The following is a 20,810-nucleotide window of genomic DNA, read 5'->3' as shown; positions in this document are numbered from 1 at the left end:
TCCCAAGGATGAACCAGACCAAAAAATGTTAGGTCTTGGCTGATTTCTTTTGATTTTCCAATGATATCAAGCAGAGAGGCACTGAGTTTGAAGGTATGCCTTGAAATACATCCACAGATACACATCCAATTGACTCAAATGTCAATTAGCCTATCAGAAGCTTCTAAAGCCATGACATCATTTTCTGGAATTTCCCAAGCTGTTTAAAGGCACAATCAATTTAGTGTATATAAACTTCTGACCCACTGGAATTGTGATACACATAAGTGAAATAATCTATCTGTAAACAATTGTTGGAAAAATGACTTGTGTCATGCACAAAGTAGATGTCCTAACCGACTTGCCAAAACTATAGTTTGTTAACAAGAAACTTGTGGAGTGGTTGACGAACAAGTTTTAATGACTCCAACCTAAGTGTATGTAAACTTTCGACTTCAACTGTACATTTTCCCGTCACTCAATTGCATAATTTGTTGAATTGCAGGAAATTAGCTTTAAAACTGCTATTTTCTTTGTCTCTTCCAACAAGAAGGGTGTGAGCAGTTTGAAGTTGCAAGGTGGAGGTTTGTTACTGCGCCAATAAATGACTATCCATCCGGACCTTTGCCACCTAGGAATTTCTCAAATTATATTTGAGTACCCCTGTACTCAAAGCTGTAGCCTACACTATACATTTATTGACATCACTCACTTCAACCATGGGAACGGAGCCAATTGTATTGAATCTATGCTTCTGTCAAACCAATCTGGAGTGCTCCAGTGAATAACAGATTATACAGCCGTGACATTAATGCATTGACTTCATTTCCCCTATGCGCAACGTGCTTTTATGTTGTTCCCCTTTGGAGAAATCTGTTCCCCTCACAAACCAATCCTAAACAATTTGTCACCCGAAGCTTACATCACCTATGCTGGTTTAGAGGCAAGCAACACTGAACAATGCATGAGAGCACCAGCTGTTCCAGACGACTGTGTGATCATGCACTCCGTAGCCGATGTGAGTAAGACCTTTAAACAGGTTAAACAGACTGATTTCAGCATGCTTATAAGGATGGACATTCAACAAGCACAGCACTTACACAAATGACTGATGATTGGCTATAAGACGTTCATAATAAAAAATATTGTCAGAGCTGTTTTGTTAGACTTCAGTTTGGCTTTTGATACTATCGATCATAGTCATCCAAATCTTGTAATGAATCATGTGGATATAGAGCAAGATGATTTGACTAAGTTGCTTGGAGTAACCCTGGACTGTAAACTGTCATGGTAAAACATGTTGATACAACAGTAGCTAAGATAGGGATAAGTCTGTCCATAATAAAGCGCTGCTCTGCCTTTTTAACAACACTATCAACAAGGCAGGTCCTACAGGCTCTAGTTTTGTCGCACCTGGACTACTGTTCAGTCGCATGGTCAGGTGCCACAAAGAGGGACCTCTGAAAATTACAATTGGCTCAGAACAGGGCAGCACGGCGAGTTAACATTAATAATATGCATGTAAATCTCTCATGGCTGAAAGTGGAGGAGAGATTGACTTCATCATTACTTGTATTTGTAAGAAGAGTTGACACGCTGAATGCACCAAGATGTCTGTTTAAACTACTAGCACACAGCTCGGACACCCATGCATACCCCACAAGACATGCCAACAAAGGTCCCTTCAAATCTCCAAGTCAAGAACAGATTATGGGAGACACACAGTACTACATAGAGCCGTGGCTATATGGAACAATATTCCACATCAGGTAACGATGCAAGCAGCAGAATCGGATTTTAAAAAACATAAAAATACACCTTATGGAACAGAGGGGAATGTGAAGAGTCACACACAGGCACAGGCACACAAACACATTAAGACAAATCTATTGGCACTGGGATTGACTACATCTAATTTGCTGAGTAGAGTGTTGGGGGCTATTTTGTAAATTACATCGCCGAAGTCAAGGATTGTTAGAATAGTCAGTTTTACGAGGGTATGTTTGGCAGCATGAGTGAAGGATGCTTTGTTGCGAAATAAGAAACCGATTCTAGATTTAATTTTGTATTGGAGATGCTTAATGTGAGTCTGGAAGGAGAGTTTACAGTCTAACCAGACACCTAGGTATTTGTAGTTGTCCACATATTCTAAGTCAGAACCGTCCAGAGTAGTGATGCTAGACAGGCAGGCGGATGCGGGCAGCGATCGGTTGAAGAGCATGCATTTAGTTTTACTTGCATGTAAGAGTAGTTGGAGGCCACGGAAGGAGTGTTGTACTGAAGCTCGCCTGGAGGTTTGTTAACACAGTGTCCAAAGAATGGCCAGATGTATACAGAATGGTGTCGTCTGCGTAGATTTGGATCAGAAAATCACCAGCAGCAAGAGCGAAATCATTGATGTATACAGAGAAAAGAGTCGGCCCGAGAATTGAACCCTGTGGCACCCCCATAGAGACTGACAGAGGTCTGGACAACAGGCCCTCCGATTTGACACACTGAACTGACGAGGCAGTCATTTGAGAAACCAAGGCTGTTGAGTCTGCCGATAAGAATGCGATGATTGACAGAGTCGAAAGCCTTGGCCAGGTCGATGAATATGGCTGCACAGTAATGTCTTTTATTGATGGAGGTTATGATATTGTTTAGAACCTTGAGTGTGGCTGAGGTGCACCCATGACCAGCTCGGAAACCAGATTACATAGCGGAGAAGGTACGGTGGGATTCGAAATGGTCGGTGATCTTTTTGTTAACTTTGCTTTCGAATACTTTAGAAAGGCAGGCTAGGATAGATATTGGCCTGTAACAGTTTGCGTCTAGAGGGTCTCCACCTTTGAAGAGGGGGATGACCGCGGCAGCTTTCCAATCTTTCGGGATCTCTCGAAAGAGAGGTTGAACAGGCAAGTAATAGTGGTTGCAACAATGGTGGCGGATAAGAAGACACGCACTCTACACACGTACACATGGATGTTGTATTGTAAATATGTGATGATGGAGTAGTGGCCTGAGGGGACACACTAAATGTATTTGGTAAAGTGTTATGAAATGTCATGCCATGTAATATTTTAAATGGTATATAACTGTCTTAATGTTACTGGACCCCAGTTGCCTTGGCAGCAGCAAATGAGGATCCTTAATAAATACAAATACACATTTCCAGGATGCGTACTACTGACCTGCTGGAAAGTGTCTTCACTGACATTTTCAACCTCTCCCTAACTCAGTCTGTAATACCTACATGTTTTAAGCAGATCACCATAGTCCCTGTGCAAAAGAATACCAAAGTAACCTGTCTAAATGACTATCGCCCTGTAGCACTTACATCTGTAACCACGAAACGCTTTGAAAGGTTGGCTCACATCAACACCATCATCCCAGACACCCTGGACCCACTCCCATTCGCATCCCGTCCCAACAGATCCACAGATGATGCAATCGCTAGTGCACTCCACACTGCCCTCTCCAACCGGGACAAGAAGAACGCCTATGTAAGAATGCTGTTCATTGACTACAGCTCAGTGTTCAACAACATAGTGCCCTCCAAGCTCATCACTAAACTAAGTCCCTGGGACTAAACACCTCCCTCTGCAACTGGATCCCGCCAGGTAGTGAGGGTTGGGAACAACACATCTGCCATACTGACACTCAACACAAGGGCCCCTCAGGGGTGCGTGCTTAGTACCCTCCTGTACTCCCTGTTCACCGACAACAGCGTGTCCGCGCATGACTCCAACACCATCCTTAAGTTTTCTGACTACGGTGTTAAGCCTGATCACCGACAACAATGAGACAGCCTACAAGGAGGATGTCAGAGACCTGGCAATGTGGTGCCAGGACAACAAGCAAGTGTATATAGTAAAGTTATCATTACTCATTGTGTATTTATTATTACAGGTTATTATTACTTTTCTATTATTTCTCAACTTTCTTTCGCTCAGCATTGTTGGGAAGGGCCCGTAAGTAAGCATTTCACAGTTAGTCCACACCCGTTGTATACGAAGCATGTGACGAATACATTTTGATTTGATTACCTAGTCGATGCTTCTATTACCTGTGTTAAGTTACATTCCTGTCTTAAATGTTATGCTTTACAGGTTGAAGCAGGAGTTGATCTGACTGACTGTGTGATCACTTTGACAGCTGCTGCCACAGTATTTGGGTGTGTATGGTTGTTCCAGTGCCATAGCTGACACAGTGCTAAAGAATGACAGGGGGGGGGGGCGTGTGCACTCTTGCATAACTCTAACCTTTCCCCGATACAAGTGGCCTGTTTGAAAGTGTTTACAAGCTGAGGCGGAAGAGGGAGGAAGAGGAAAGAAAGCATCGATAGATGGAGGGTGAGCAAGAGAGCCACTCCATCCTACACACAGTGGTGATGCAAGCAAACCCAGCACCCTCTCCCTGGGTGGGAGGAATGGGCGCCTACTTGTTGCGTAACAGAGCTCTCCTCCTCCACGCTCTATAGAACACAGAGTTATCACACGGTTTATTCCCAGGCTTGGTTTCCCCAGTGTTACATTCTCAGACCTGCTCTTCTAAGCAGCCACTCTCATACAGCAAGCCTTCTCTTTATTACCCTCGTGCATTAGCTATGCCAAATTCACCTCTGCACAAACATTGTGCTGATTAAGCTATGTGATTTAGGTGGCTTAGTTGGTTGGAGTACTGGGTCTGATTCTCACGTGTGTGTACATATATCTGCTATCGTTTTTGCATCTTTTGTATGCCCATATTGAATGTATATGAAACCCTGCAGACATTATTTATCACAAACACTGTCCCTGCAGCATTGGCAGTCATATTCTCTTAGCTCAGTCCCAACCTCTGACGCACTGTATGCCACTCTCAATCAACACAGGACGACTAACCCGCAAGCCTCATTGATTTGCGATGGCTTGGCTGATTTGGCACCTGCACCTCCCCAGCTCCCCTATTGACCACTATGTAGTCCAATCGCTTGGAGTTAAGCCAGCCTGACCATACAATGAACATAGTTTACAACAACAGGCCTGTGACGGATTAGAGATGAGATTCTATGTAGCCTGGGGATCTCTGTTAGCCTGTCCTGGTCATATGCTCTGGCTGGTCATGCACAACACGACTAGGCTAGCTGATCACCAGCCATGAACTGGATGGAATGAATTAATAAATATGGTCTATTGATCCCAAGAGAGGGAAATGGGGTTTGCCACTAGCATCAGCTAACACAGAATACTGCACAAGCAGTTGCACAGTACAGTACGTAGTATATTGTATGACATATGTACTGTAAATTCATTACATACAGTTGTGGCCAAATATATTGTCACCCTTGCACTTTTCTTAAATCATTTCCTGTTTCTTCTCAAATAAGTTGACATTTAAATGAACTTTTGTTCACCACATCTTACTGGAATTTCAACATTGCAGAACCCAATTTTTTTTTTTACAACTTAAATATATACTTTTTGGGGGGGAAATAAATGTTTGAGGGGTGTCCTCCACCAACTGCTGTTTTCAGATCTCGCCATAGGTTTTAGATGTGATTCAGATCTGGACTTGTCGCTGAATACTCCGAATTTTCCAGTCATACTATCTGTTGATAAATCAAATCAAATGTTATTTGTCACATGCGCCGTATACAACAGGTGTAGACCTTACAGTGAAGTGCTTACTTTACAAGCCCTTAACCAACAATGCAGTTTTAAGAAGATCCCTAAAAAAAAGTAAGAGATAAGAACAACAAATAATTAAAGAGCAGCAGTAAATAACAATAGCGGGGCTGTATACATGGGTTACCGGTACAGAGTCAATGTGTCAATGTGTGGTGGGCATCGGTGTCGAGGTAATTGAGGTAATTATGTATATGTAGGTAGAGTTATTAAAGTGGCTATGCATAGATAATAACAAAGAGTAGCAGCAGTGTGGGGGGGGGGCAATGCAAATAATCTGGGTAGCCATTTGATTAGCTGTTCAGGAGTCTTATGGCTTGCGGGTAGAAGCTGTTTAGAAGCCTCTTGGACCTAGACTTGGCCTAGACTTGACCTAGACTTGGCACTCCATTACCTTGATCTGTTGGTCCGGTATGCAAATTGAGTGGGTGCAGGGTTTCTGGGAAAATGGTGTTGATGTGAGCCATGACCAGCCTTTCAAAGCATTTCATGGCTAAAGACGTGAGTGCTACGGGTCGGTAGTCATTAGGCAGGTTACTTTAGTGTTCTTGAGCACAGGGACTATGGTGGTCTGTTTGAAACATGTTGGTATTACAGACAGGGAGAGGTTGAAAATGTCAGTGAAGACACTTGCCAGTTGGTCAGCGCATTATCGGAGTACACGACCTGGTAATCCGTCTGTACCAGCGGCCTTGTGAATGTTGACCTGTTTAAAGTTCTTACTCACATCGGCTACGGAGAGAGTGATCACACAATCGTCCTGAACAGCTGGTGCTCTCATGCATGTTTCAGTGTTACTTGCCTCGAAGCGAGCATAGAAGTTATTTAGCTCGTTTGGTAGGCTCGTGTCACTGGGCAGCTCTTGGCTGTGCTTCCCTTTGTAGTCTGTAATAGTTTACAAACCCTGCTATATCCAACGAGCGTCGGAGCCAGTGTAGTACGATTCGATCTTAGTTCTGTATTGATGATTTGCCTGTTTGATGGTTCATCGGAGGGTATAGCGGGATTTCTTATAAGATTTCTTATAAGTCCCACTCCTTGAAAGCGGCAGCTCTAGCTCATGCTGGAGGGTCATGTCAGGATGAGCCTGCAGAAAGGGTACCACATGAGGGAGGAGGATGTCTTCCCTGTAATACACAGTGTTGAGATTGCCAGCAATGACAACAAGCTCAGTCTGATGATGCTGTGACACACCGCTCCAGACCATGACGGACCCTCCACCTCCATATTGATCCCGTTTTAGAGTACAGGCCTCTGTGTAACGCTCATTCATTTGACGATAAACGTGTATCCGACCATCACCCCTGGTGAGACAAAACCGTGACTCGTCAGTGAAGAGCACTTTTTGCCAGTCCTGTCTGGTCCAGCAACAGTGGGTTTGAGCCCATAGGTGGTGTTGTTGCCAGTGATGTCTGGTGAGGACCTGCCTTACAACAGGCCTACAAGCCCTCAGTCCAGCCTCTCTCGGCCTATTGCGGACAGTCTGAACACTGATGGAGGGATTGTGCGTTCCTGGTGTAACTCGGACAGTTGTTGCCATCCTGTACCTGTCCCGCAGGTGTGATGCACTGCGAGGACGATCAGCTGTCCGTCCTGTCTCCCTGTAGGGCTGTCTTAAGCGTCTCAGAGTACGGACGTTGCAATTTATTACCCTGGCCACATCTGCAGTCCTCATGCCTCCTTGCAACATGCCTAAGGCACGTTCACGCAGATGAGCAGGGACCCTGGGCATCTTTATTTTGGTGTTTTTCAGAGTCAGTAGAAAGGCCTCTAGTGTCCTAGGTTTTCTTAACTGTGACCTTAATTGCCTACCATCTGTAAGCGGTTATTGTCTTAACGACCGTTCCACTGGTGCATGTTCATTAATCGTTTATGGTTCACTGAACAAGCATGGGAAACTATGTTTACACCCTTTACAATGAAGATCTGTGAAGTTATTTGGATTTTTACGAATTATCTTTGAAAGACAGGGTCCTGAAAAGGGGACATTTCTTTTTTTACTGAGTTTATTTGGCCCAACTATACAACTTCCATGTACTGTATATGTGTGCAAGTTCCAGATACTGTATGAATACAAACTGTAAATTACACCACGAAAGGATCAGGCATATCTCGGCTCCACAACTATCCCTCACCACACAAGTAGCAAAGGTGACTGTGGTGTGAATGGAGACTGATGGGAAAAAGCACCGTATTTGATACTATACAGGGAGACATGACATAACTCACCTTCAATCTCACTTCTGCGAGCAGAAGTATCAATCATATCAATGATGTTGCTGTAAACTCTCCTTCCAGACTCATATCAAACATCTCCAATCCAAAATCAAATCTAGAATCGGCTTCCTATTTCGCAACAAAGCCTCCTTCACTCACACCGCCAAACGTACCCTAGTAAAACTGACTATCCTACCGATCCTCGACTTCGGCGATGTCATCTACAAAATAGCTTCCAATACTCTACTCAGCAAACTGGATGCAGTTTATAACAGTGCCATCCGTTTTGTTACTAAAGCACCTTATACCACCCACCACTGCGACCTGTATGCTCTAGTCGGCTGGCCCTCGCTACATATTCATCGCCAGACCCACTGGCTCCAGGTCATCTACAAATCCATGCTAGGTAAAGCTCCGCCTTATCTCAGTTCACTGGTCACAATGGCAACACCCACCCGTAGCACCCTCTCCAGCAGGTGTATCTCACTGATCATCCCTAAAGCCAACACCCCATTTGGCCACCTTTCCTTCCAGTTCTCTGCTGCCTGTGACTGGACCGAATTGCAAAAATCATTGAAGTTCAACTTTAAACATCTGCTATCTGAGCAGCTAACCGATCGCTGCAGCTGTACATAGTCCATCGGTAAATAGCCCACCCAATTTACCTACCTCATACCCATACTGTTTTTATTTATTTACTTTTCTGCTCTTTTGCACACCAGTATCTCTACCTGCACATGACCATCTGATCATTTATCACTCCAGTGTTAATCTGCAAAATTGTAGTTATTTGCCTACCTCCTCATGCCTTTTGCACACAATGTATATAGACATTTTTTTTCCTTCTTTTTTTTCTACTGTGTTATTGACTTGTTTATTGTTTACTCCATGTGTAACTCTGTGTTGTTGTCTGTTCACACTGCTATGCTTTATCTTGGCCAGGTCGCAGTTGTAAACTTGTTCTCAACTAGTCTACCTGGTTAAATAAAGGTGAAATAAAATGTTAAAAATCCAAGAGGGTTCAACTGTGCACGGGAGCTCCACAGAATGGAAAATCTGATAAGGACAGGTAAACGACATGAATATGTTGATAACTGATTTCCCGCTTTGAGCTCTCTCTCACCCCCGTGCGTGTATGCGAACGTGTGTGTGTGTGTGTGTGTTGTTGGGGGATGAGTTATAAGCATCTGCTTTATGTGTGCGTGAGCGATGTATCGATGACTAAGTCTGTTAGCAGAGATGTGAATGATAGCACATTTCTGCATAGAGATGGTGATGGAAAAATGTTCACAGAGTGCAACGTGCCTGTTAGTGTGTGCACATGGGCATCAGTGTGAACATGTCTGAATGTGATTGGGTGCTTGGGCAGGATAGGGGGTTGGATGGAGTATGGGGAAGTAATCGGAGTCAGCTAACCAGAGTGAGAGAGAAATAGAAGAGAGAAAGAAATAGAGGAGAGAGCGAGAGTTGCAGTAGCAGCAACCCCTATGCCCTGTAAGAGTAGAGCACTAAAGGACCACCAATGCGATGATAACAGAACAGGAAGTTACCGCTGAGGCACAAAGGACTGTTAGGGTGTTGTAAGAGCGTTTAAACTGTCGCTCTGAGGACCCTCCCTCCTTATGCTTTAGAGGCCATTTTTCCTCTGTTAGTTGGGACCCTTTCACAGTTTAACAACCCAATTCACAGGAGCCATCAGGCGTAAGGTGTGATTCACTCCGACTGGCAGAGTAAATAGACTCTGGGAGAGGAAGGGAGAAATACTAAACTGAATGCTAAATATGTTTAATCTCTTACGTGTGACAGAACTGAAGAGTAAGGCAACCCAAATGTATGGACTACACGTTCGTACCGTCCGTAAGAGTCAAGCAGCTCATTAGGTTGACATCGCCATGCCAATTCCAGAATGAGTTGGCAAGAGAGCAGAAACAGACTGGCGCTCGGGCTAAGGTTGACTGTGCTATAGTTGGCCCACGGCCCTGGATTCTGATCAGCTTTGTCTTGACCTGTCAGCTGGGAGGAGATGGCAATTAAGGACACGTCAATCAACCGCCAGGGAATCTGGTAGAAAGAGTAGCCTGAAATAACAGCTCACATCCGGTTAACATCAACAAAGGCATTTGATTGACAAGCTGAGTAAAATAATTGCAGGAATAATTGCCACTAATTGCCCATAAGTGCTAGCCAGCTGCCTACATACCCAGTGGTATAGAGTACTTCAGTAAAAATATGTTAAAGTACTACTTAGGTAGTTTTTTGGGGTATCTGTACTTTACTTTACTAGTTATATTTTTGAGACCTTTTACTTCCCTACATTCCTGAAGAAAATATTGTACTTTTTACTCCATACATTTTCCCTGACAACCCAAAGTACTGTTTACATTTTGAATGCTTAGCAGGACAGGAAAACTGTTAAATTCACGCACTTATCAAGAGAATACATGGTCTTCCCTACTGCCTATGGTCTGGCGGACTCACTAAACACAAATGCATCTTTTGTAAATAATGTGTGAGTGTTGGAGTGTGCCCCTGGCTATCCGTACATTTTTAAAACAAGAAAATGGTGCCCTCTGATTTGCTTAATATAAGGAATTTGAAATTATTTATACTTTTGCTTCTACTTTTGATACTTGAGTATATTTTAGCAATTACATTTACTTTGTTACTTAAGTTTATTTAAAACCATTTTACTAGGTGACTATCACTTTTACTTGAGTAACCTTCTATGAAGGAATCTTTACTGTTACTCAAGTATGACAATTGGGTACTTTTTCCACCACTGTACCTACCATTAACCCAAAATTATCTTCTCCACATGTATGTTTCAATATCTGGCTAAGCTAGCCGATTAGCATCACCGATGCTAATGGTGTTAGCTAGCACCAGAAGCCAAAATGTCACCTTTGTTACACCTCAAATGAAAGCATTACATTAGTATACTCAGTTTGAGCTGGTTGGCTGGTCTCAGTGACACATTACACGCCTCTTGTCGGACACATACGTAAAAGCTATCTGAAAGCTTGTCTTTTGCCTCTGGGTAGTGTTACACTAAGCATGACTATATATTTCCATTGCGCCAAGCTACAGTATGACCGAAGATGCATTTGTATTCATACAAGGTCTCAAACCACTGCGCTGTGACTAAATGATCTCCCTCTCCATCTCCGAATCACTCAGTGCAATAACCAGCCTCTTCACTGCAAAGAAAGTGTTTGGTTTTGAGGAGCACCTTCATGTGATTAATTTGTTGAAGAGAGTATCCTGCACTGCGTTGATATTAAAGCAAGCTGGGAAGTGAACGTTCAACTCACCTTGGTGAAGGTCGCCATTATATAATACATAACACAAGCACGCACGCACGCACGCACACGCTACAATATCGCAGGCACTGACACATACTGTAGCTACCGTCACAGTTATACATGCATCTAAACCCAGTGGCACACACACACACACACACACACACACACACACACACACACACACACACACACACACACACACACACACACACACACACACACACACACACACACACACACACACACACACACACACACCACCAGTGAAAGGCTAGTTCAACGACAATCTCTCGGGAATTTTGCACTTAGTGAGCACTGCATCTGCATTATTCAACAAGCCAGTCACAGAATATCAGAGAAGGCCAGACAGAGTGTTGCTACACCGTATACTCTCAGCAAACCAAACTGAATGCAGCAGCCACTGCAGCTCATACAGTCCCACACAATACCACTCATATGCCCTTACTTCACATGCTTCATACATAATGCACCTCTTTTCCCCTGGTGGATAATAAAGCGGCGACAAATGAGCTCAACTCATCATCCCGGGTGTGTGAATCAAAGGAGGGAGGAGTGAAAAGAGAGTGGTGGTAGCAGGTCTACAATACCAAGAAACAATCCTACTTATCCATTCAGTCTCTCTCTCTCTCTCTCTCTATTCAGTTTTGTTCCTAATGAGTTCCCAGACACCAGCAGTGGAGGGGATTGTAATACGACTAATAACAATGTCCTCTCTACCAGTCAGTCTCAGTAGGTGCCACACATACAAACCCTGGTGCCAGCCACTCAGAGGGCCCGGGCTCAGGGCGTTTAAATTGACTTTAATTACAGTAGTTGGTTGGTGAACTGGAGCACACAGGCCTAATTGCTATGCTTGCTCTGCTATTCCCCCGTAAGCACCTCGTAGACCACCTCCTTCTTGCTCGTTCCATCAACACGCACACAAAGAGCCTATCATCAGAGAAGGGATAATGGAGCATAGTGGATAAGCTGGCTTCTCATTTAGAGTAAAGCTTCAGTACCGTGAATCGGTAGTTATAAGTGGTGTGTTTGCAAAAGTAATGGTTTGTATTGTGCATACCATCTTGGCTGTCCATCGTAGACGATGATGACAAGTCTCGTCTTTAGGATGGGGAGGGCTGGTGCTCGGAGGTTGATATAGGGTAGCCTAGTGGTTCGAGGGTTGGGCTAGTAACCGCAAGGTTGCAAGTTCAAATCACGGAGCTGACAAGGTACAAATCTGTCATTCTGCCCCTGAACAAGGCAGTTAACCCACTGTTCCTAGGCTGTCATTGCAAATAAGAATTTGATTTTAACTGACTTGCCTAGTTAAATAAAGGTGAAAAAAAAATATATATATATATATATATATATGGGAGTTGCACACTCTGCTGCAGGTGGGTCACCACTTCCTCTCTGCTTACCTCATGTAAAAATAAAAGTGCCCAACAAGTTATTCATTTTTTGTCCACATATGACACCCGCGGGACTTTCATTTTGACCTGAGGTAAGCAGAGGGGAAGTGGGATAACAACAGACCCATGTTTAGAAAGTGTTTAATAATACGATCTGCGGGAAATTTTGTGTCGAATTCTCCCCGTTACAATGACCTACCGTCCTGCCCAATGGCAGAGTAAGTAGAATTGGAATTGTATTTAACTTATGGTTTCCCACAGACTTTTTGTGCAACCCAATACAATTGAAGCAACGCTACTGTATGTAAATATACCCGCGTTGCTAACAGACTAAAATCACCAGGAGTTCAGCCAAAAATGTGTTTAATTTAGGAAATCAGTTCACCTGTAATTATTCCTATAAATAAAAAATATACATGTGATCGTGTCTTAATGTAATTAAGGTATGAAATTATAGTATTAGAAAATATTATATTTTTGGGCTTAGTTGTGGACAATTTGCAGTGTACAAATAATTATAATTATGTTGCGCTCAGACAAAAATCGGCCTGTGACTGAATCAGTTTGCCTTCCCCTGAATAGCACCCATTACATTACAAGTAAGAGTCAATGGACGAAGGAGTCTTCTGTACTGGGGACTTTAATATTAAAGGCCCCTACTCTTGATCTGAACATTAAGGTTAGTGTTCCCACACAGCCATATCTTCATGTTACAGCGCTTGTTTACGGAAGACATAGGCAGCCACCTGTGCTAATTATACTGAACGCAGCATGTAACGTGTTGGTCACGTGTTTCATGTGCTAAAATAATAAATCCACACAAAAAGCTTATTTCTCAAATTTTGTGCACAAATTTGTTTACATCCCATAAGCATTACTCCTTTGCCAAGATAATCCATCCGACAGACAGGTGTGGCATATCAAGAAGCTGATTAAACAGCATGATTATTACACGGGTACACCTTGTGCTGGGGACAATAAATGTCCACCAGAGCTGTTGCCAGAGAATTTAATGTTAATTTCTCTACCATAAACCGCCATCAAATGTAATTTGAAAGAATTCGGCAGTACGTCCATCCGGCCTCACAACCGCAGACCACGTGCAACAACACCAGCCCAGGACCTCCACATCCGGCTTCTTTACCTGCGAGATTGTCTGAAGAGGGGTGCTGAGGGGTATTTTTGTCTGGAGAAAAACTCATTCTGATTGGCTGGGCCTGGCTACCCAGCATGTGGACTTGACTGCCAAGTCTATGCCCTTCCAGGCCCACCCATAGCTTCACCCCTGCCCAGTCATTTGAAATCCGTAGATTAGGTCCGAATTTATTTATTTCAATTGACTGATTTCCTTATACAAACTGTAACTCAGTAAAACCTTTGAAATTGTTTTATGTTGCGTTTATATTTTGTTAATATTTTTGTTTAGCATAGTTATCTAGCATGCTCTGAACCCCTGTGTGTAAGATAACTGGAGAGGAAGTGTAGTTCGTCAACACACTGCAACAGTAAGTGTATCTTTTTTTATTTGAAAGCTTCTTTCTCTCTGACATTAAAGATAAGGGACCTGTCAGCATATGTTTCGAAAGCAATGAATGACGTTTCTAAACGTTAAAACACAGTGTCAGATTTGTAGTTTACACAGAGCCAAATGTGGGTAAACGTAATGGCTGAAAACCCTACTGTGCATTCGGAAAGTAATCAGACCCCTTGACTTTATCCACATTTTGTTACGTTACAGCGTTATTCTAAAATGGATTACATCATTTTTCCCCCTCATCAAGCTACGCACAATACCCGATAATGACAAAGAACAGTGTGTCAGTGTGTCAAATCGGAGGGCATGTTGTCCGGTCCTCTGGTAGTCTCTATGGGGGTACCACAGGGTTCAATTCTCGGGCCGACTCTTTTCTCTGTATATATCAATGATGTTGCCCTGATCCACCTCTACGCAGATGACACCATTCTGTATACTTCTGGCCCTTCCTTGGACACTGTGCTATCTAACCTCCAAACGAGCTTCAATGCCATACAACACCCCTTCCGTGGCCTCCACCTGCTCTTAAACGCTAGTAAAACCAAATGCATGCTTTTCAACCGTTCGCTGCCTGCACCCGCACGCCCGACTAGCATCACCACCCTGAATGGTTCCGACCTAGAATATGTGGACATCTATAAGTACCTAGGTGTCTGGCCAGACTGCAAACTCTCCTTCCAGACTCAAATCAAACATCTCCAATCCAAAATCAAATCTAGAGTCGGCTTTCTATTTCGCGACAAAGCCTCCTTCACTCACGCCGCCAAACTTACCCTAGTAAAACTGACTATCCTACCGATCCTCGACTTTGGCGATGTCATCTACAAAATAGCTTCCAATACTCTACTCAGCAAACTGGATGCAGTTTATCACAGTGCCATCAGTTTTGTTACTAAAGCACCTTATACCACCTACCACTGCGACCTGTATGCTCTAGTCGGCTGGCCCTCGCTACATGTTCATCGCCAGGCCCACTGGCTCCAGGTCATCTACAAGTCTATGCTAGGTAAAGCTCCGCCTTATCTCAGTTCACTGGTCACGATGGCAACACACACCCGTAGCACGCGCTCCAGCAGGTGTATCTCACTGATAATCCCTAAAGGCCAAACCTCATTTGGCCACCTTTCCTTCCAGTTCTCTGCTGCCTGCGACTGGACCGAATTGCAAAAATCGTTGAATTTGAGACTTTTATCTCCCTCACCAACTTTAAACATCTGCTATCTGAGCAGCTAACTGATCGCTGCAGCTGTACATAGTCCATCGGTATATAGCCCACCCAATCTATCTACCTCATCCCCATACTGTTTTTATTTTATTTACTTTTCTGCTCTTTTGCACGCCAGTATCTCTACCTGCACATGTTCATCTGATCATTTATCACTCCAGTGTTAATCTGCTCAATTGTAATTATTCACTCCTATGGCCTATTTATTGCCTACCTCCTCATGCCTTTTGCACACAATGTATATAGATTTTTTTTTTCTACTATGTTATTGACTTGTTTATTGTTTACTCCATGTGTAACTCTGTGTTGTTGTCTGTTCATACTACTATGCTTTATCTTGGCCAGGTCGCAGTTGCAAATGAGAACTTGTTCTCAACTCGCCTACCTGGTTAAATAAAAAAATTAAATAAAAAAAACAGGTTTTTAGAAATGTTTGCTATTTTGTTTAAAAAAATAACTGAAATATCACATTTACATAAGTATCCAGACCCTTTACTCAGTACTTTGTTGAAGCATTTTTAACAGTGATTACAGCCTTGACTCTTCTTGGGTATGACACTACAAGCTTGGCACACCTGTATTTGGGGAGTTTCTCCCATTCTTCTCTTTTCAGATCCTCTGTCAGGTTGGATGGGGAGCGTTGCTGCACAGCTATTTTCAGGTCTCTCCAGAGATGCTCGATCGGGTTCAAGTCCGGGCTTTAGCTGGGCCACTCAAGGACATCCAGAGACTTGTCCAGAAGCCACTCCTGCGTTATCTTGGCTGTGTGCTTAGGGTTGTTGTTCTGTCGTTCCTCAGATCTGTGCCTCAAAACAATCCTGTCTCAGAGCTCTACGAACAATTCCTTCTACCTCATGGTTTGGTTTTTGCTCTGACATGCACTGTCAGCTGTGGCACCATATATAGACAGGTGTGTAACTTTCCAAATAATGTCCAATCAATTACATTTACCACAGGTAGACTCCAATGAAGTTGTAGAAACATCTCAAGGATGATCAATGGAAACAGGATGCACCTGAGCTCAATTTCATGTCTCATAGGAAGGGTCTGAATACTTATGTAAAAAAGGTATTTCTGTTTTTTAAGTTTAATAAATTTGCAAAAAAATCTAAAAAAACGGTTTCACTTTGTCATTATTGGGTATTATGTGTAGATTGCGATGGATTTTTAAAAATTTAATCCATTTTAGAATAAGACAAAGGGTCTGAATACTTTCCGAAGGCACTGTACATACAGAGAAGAAGTGTTTTCGAGAGCCTGACCCTAGTGCAGCTGTAATCAAGCGGGTCGGATCTGCTGGCTAGCACAAGCTGAACTTTAAAGAATTCCAGCTCGTAGTTGCCATAATGTTGGCTGAAATCTAAGATGAGGACTCCAAAGTAGGACTCCCGCCATGGGATTCTCCAGCCTATTTAAGGGCACTATTTATAAACTGGCAGCACAGGGGTGGACAAGAGGCATTACTGTCTAAAATGAACAATTCTCAATTAACCCATGACCAGTGTAACTGACTCTTGAGTGTAATTAATAAGAGGAAGATATACAAATCTTATCTGCAGCAATCAATGAATCAATCAATATATCAAGCGTCATAATCGCATTGGGAAATGCGAGACAGTCAGGCTTAAATATATTTGGGCTATCATTTTCTTTCTCTGATTGGAAGGCCGCGGTGAAGGCCTAATAGCGCCATGCAGCAGTTGTTTGTTGGTTAAAAGTTTAAAATCAGTAGCCTAAATGAAATACACGGAGCCTGGTCAAGTCCAAATATGCATTACTGTTTCAAATACTTTTGTTTACATTGTACAACGTTACCGTTAACTTGCATCTTGTCTTTGTCTGAGTTTCTCTCTCCAGGACAGGACAGAGTAGAGTGTTGGAGTTGCGAGCTGCAGGTAGGCTTTGGGTGCGTTCCAGGAGTGTGCGCGCTTGATCGAACGCCCTTTTGACTGCACAGGTGCTACTCTCAAAAAGTATTGCTAGTGATTAAACTATTATGGTCAGCATTTCTGTATTTAATAATTAAGCTAAATGTATACTTAAAATGGAAAATATAATTTAAAATGTATGCTTTGTTGTGGAAATATTCATGTTTAAAATACACTGAACAAAAATATAAATGCAACATACAACAATTTCAAAGATTTTACTGAGTTACAGATCATATAAGAATATCAGTCAATTGAAATAAATAAATGAGGTCCTAATCTATATATTTCACATGATTGGGAATATAGATATACATCTGTTTGTCACAGATACCTTAAGCGTGAACGCTGTCGTACATGTTGATCCAGAGGATCCCAAACATGCTCAATGGGTGACATGTCTGGTTAGTATGCAGGCCATGGAAGAACTGGGAATTTTTCAGATTCCAGGAATTGTTTACAAATTCTTGCAACATGGGGCCGTGCATTATCATGCTGAAACATGAGGTGATGGCGGCGGATGAATGGCATGACAATGGGTCTCAGGATCTCATCATGGTGTCTCTGGGCATTCAAATTGCCATTGATAAAATGCAATTGTGTTTGTTGTCCGTAGTTTATGCCTGCCAATACCATAACCCCACCACCACCATTGGGCACTCTGTTCACAACGTTGACATCAGCAAACCGCTCGCCCACATGACGCCATACACACTGTCTGGTACACTTCAAACTGGGACTTACTGAAGAGCTCACGTCTCCAGTGTGCCAGTGGACATTGAAGGTAAGTATTTGCCCACTGAAGTCAGTTACGACGCTGAACTGCAGTCAGGTCAAGAGCCTGGTGAGGACGACAAGCATGTAGATGAGCTTCCCTGGCAGTTTGTGCAGAAATTCTTTGGTTGTGCAAACCCACAGTTTCATCAGCTGTCCGGGTGGCTGGTCTCAGGCGATCTCCCAGGTGAAGAAGCCAAATGTGGAGGTCCTGGGCTGACGTAGTTACATGTAGTCTGTGGTTGTGAGGCCAATTGGATGTACTGCCAAATTCTCTAAAATTACGTTGGAGGCGGCTTATGTTAGATAAATTAACATTAAATTATCTGGCAACAGCTCTCGTGGACATTTTCTGCAGTCGTTATGCCAATTGCATGCTCCCTCAAAACTTGACACATCTGTGGCATTGTGTTGTGTGACAAAACTGCACATTTTAGAGTTGCCTTTTATTGTCCCCGGCACAAGGTGCACCTATGTAACGAGCATGCTGTTTAATCAGCTTCTTCTGTCAGGTGGATGGATTATCTTGGCAAAGGAGAAACGCTCACTAACAGGGATGTAAACACATTTGTGCACTAAATTTGAAAGAAATAAGCTTTTTGTGCATAAGGACAATTTTGGGGATCTTTTATTTCAGCTCATGAAACATGGAACCAACACTTTACATGTTGCGTTTATAATTTTGTTCAGTATAATTAGCACAGGCAGCTGCCTATGTATATTTCAAATGGAAAATAGAATTTAGAATTCATGCTTTGCGTTGGAAATACTCATGTTTAAAATATGTAACTTACTTGCCTACCTTTGGTATCTTCCAGGTATGGTGGATCAGAATTAGATTAGGGTAGTGTGGCGGCGGCTCGTCCATAGGCCAGTTTAAAGCTCAGGTGAGGTCACTTTTCTGGGCTTTTAGTACTGCATGGTTTTGCAGGGTTATTTGCCATTAAGATTGAAAGCAGCAGTCAACTTAAGCTTTGCTTTTTGAAGCATCAACACAATCTTTCTGTACAAAGTTCCTGCAAGATTTTGGTTCTTTTGTTCTTTGAGCCCTACAAGACAATAAGTAACCCTGGTTGCACGACTTTCTCCTTCCACCACACTAACACCTCCTTGTTGCCAATACCTTTTAAGGCCACAAGCCTCTTTCCGACACCATCTCCATGCATTTTCTTCACAAGAGTTTTGTACTTCTTGTACTTAGATTTTTGGCTGGTTTCTGCTCATTCATCACAACATGAATCAACTTGTTTACTCTGCTGTATTTTGCATGTTAATACAACCCTATTGCCCTTTCTCCTATCCTCACTTATCCTGCCACATCTTTACCCAGCATTTCATCTGAATGTAACACCCAGACGTTAAGCATTTCTTTTTTTCTTTTTTTCTTTTCACCTTTATGTAACCAGTTAGGCCAGCTGAGAGCAAGTTCTCATTTACAACTGCCACCTGGCCAAGATAAAGCAAAGCAGGGTGACAAAAACAACAACACAGAGTTACACATGAACAAACGTACAATAGAAAAGAAAAATAGAAAAATCAATGTACAGTGTGTGCAAATGTAGAAGAGTAGGGAGGTAGGCAAGAAATAGGCAATAGAGGCAAAATAATTACAATTTAGCATTAATACTGGAGTGATAGATGTGCAGATGATGATGTGCAAGTAAAGATACTGGGGTGCAAAATAGCAAGAGGATAAATAATAATATGGGTTTGAGGTAGTTGGGTGTGATATTTACAGATGATGCTTAAATTCGTTCCAGTCATTGGCAGCAGAGAACTGGAAGGAAAGGCGGCCAAAGGAAGTGTTAGCTTTGGGGATGACCAGTACAATATACCTGATGGAGCGCGTGCTACCAGTGGGTGTTGCTATGGTGACCAGTGAGCTGAGATAAGGTGGGGCTTTACCGAGCAAAGACTTATAGATGACCTGGAGCCAGTGGGTTTGTCGACGGATATGTAGCGAAGGCCAGCCAACGAGAGCATACAGGTCGCAGTGGTGCGTAGTATATGGGGCTTTGGTAACAAAACGGACGGCACTGTGATAGACCACATCCAGTTTTCTGAGTAGAGGGTTGGGGGCTATTTTGTAAATGACATCGCCGAAGTCAAGGATCGGTAGGATAGTCAGTTTTACGAGGGTACGTTTGGCAGCTTGAGTGAAGGAGGCCTTGTTGCACAATAGGAAGCCGATTCTAGATTTAATTTTGGAATGGAGATGCTTAATGTGAGTCTGGAAGGAGAGTTTACAGTCTAACCAGACACCTAGGTATTTGTAGTTGTACACGTATTCTAGGTCAGAACCGTCCAGAGTAGTGATGCTAGTCAGGCGGGAGGGTGTGGGCAGCAATCGGTTGAAGAGCATGCACTTAGTTTTACTTGCATTTAACTTCTTATGGATGGGGGCAGTATTGAGTGGCTTGGATGAATAAGGTGCCCAGAGTAAACTGCCTGCTCCCAGAAGCTAAGATATGCATATTAGTATATTTGGATATAAAACACTCTGAAGTTTCTAAAACTGTTTGAATGATGTCTGTGAGTATAACAGAACTCATATGGCAGGCAAAAACCTGAGAAAAAAATCCAACCAGGAAGTGGGACATTTGAGGTTTGTAGTTTTTCAACTCTTGGCCTAGCGAATACACAGTGGGATATTGGTCATATTGCACTTCCTAAGGCTTCCACTAGATGTCAACAGTCTTTAGAACCTTGTTTGATGCTTCTACTGTGAGGTGGGGGCAAATGAGAGGGGAATGAGTCAGGGCTCTGGCAGAGAGCCATGAGCTCAGTC

Source organism: Oncorhynchus nerka, linkage group LG12 (assembly GCF_034236695.1).
Source record: "Oncorhynchus nerka isolate Pitt River linkage group LG12, Oner_Uvic_2.0, whole genome shotgun sequence".
Lineage (NCBI taxonomy): Eukaryota > Metazoa > Chordata > Actinopteri > Salmoniformes > Salmonidae > Oncorhynchus > Oncorhynchus nerka.
Note: the sequence above shows the minus strand (reverse complement) of the source record.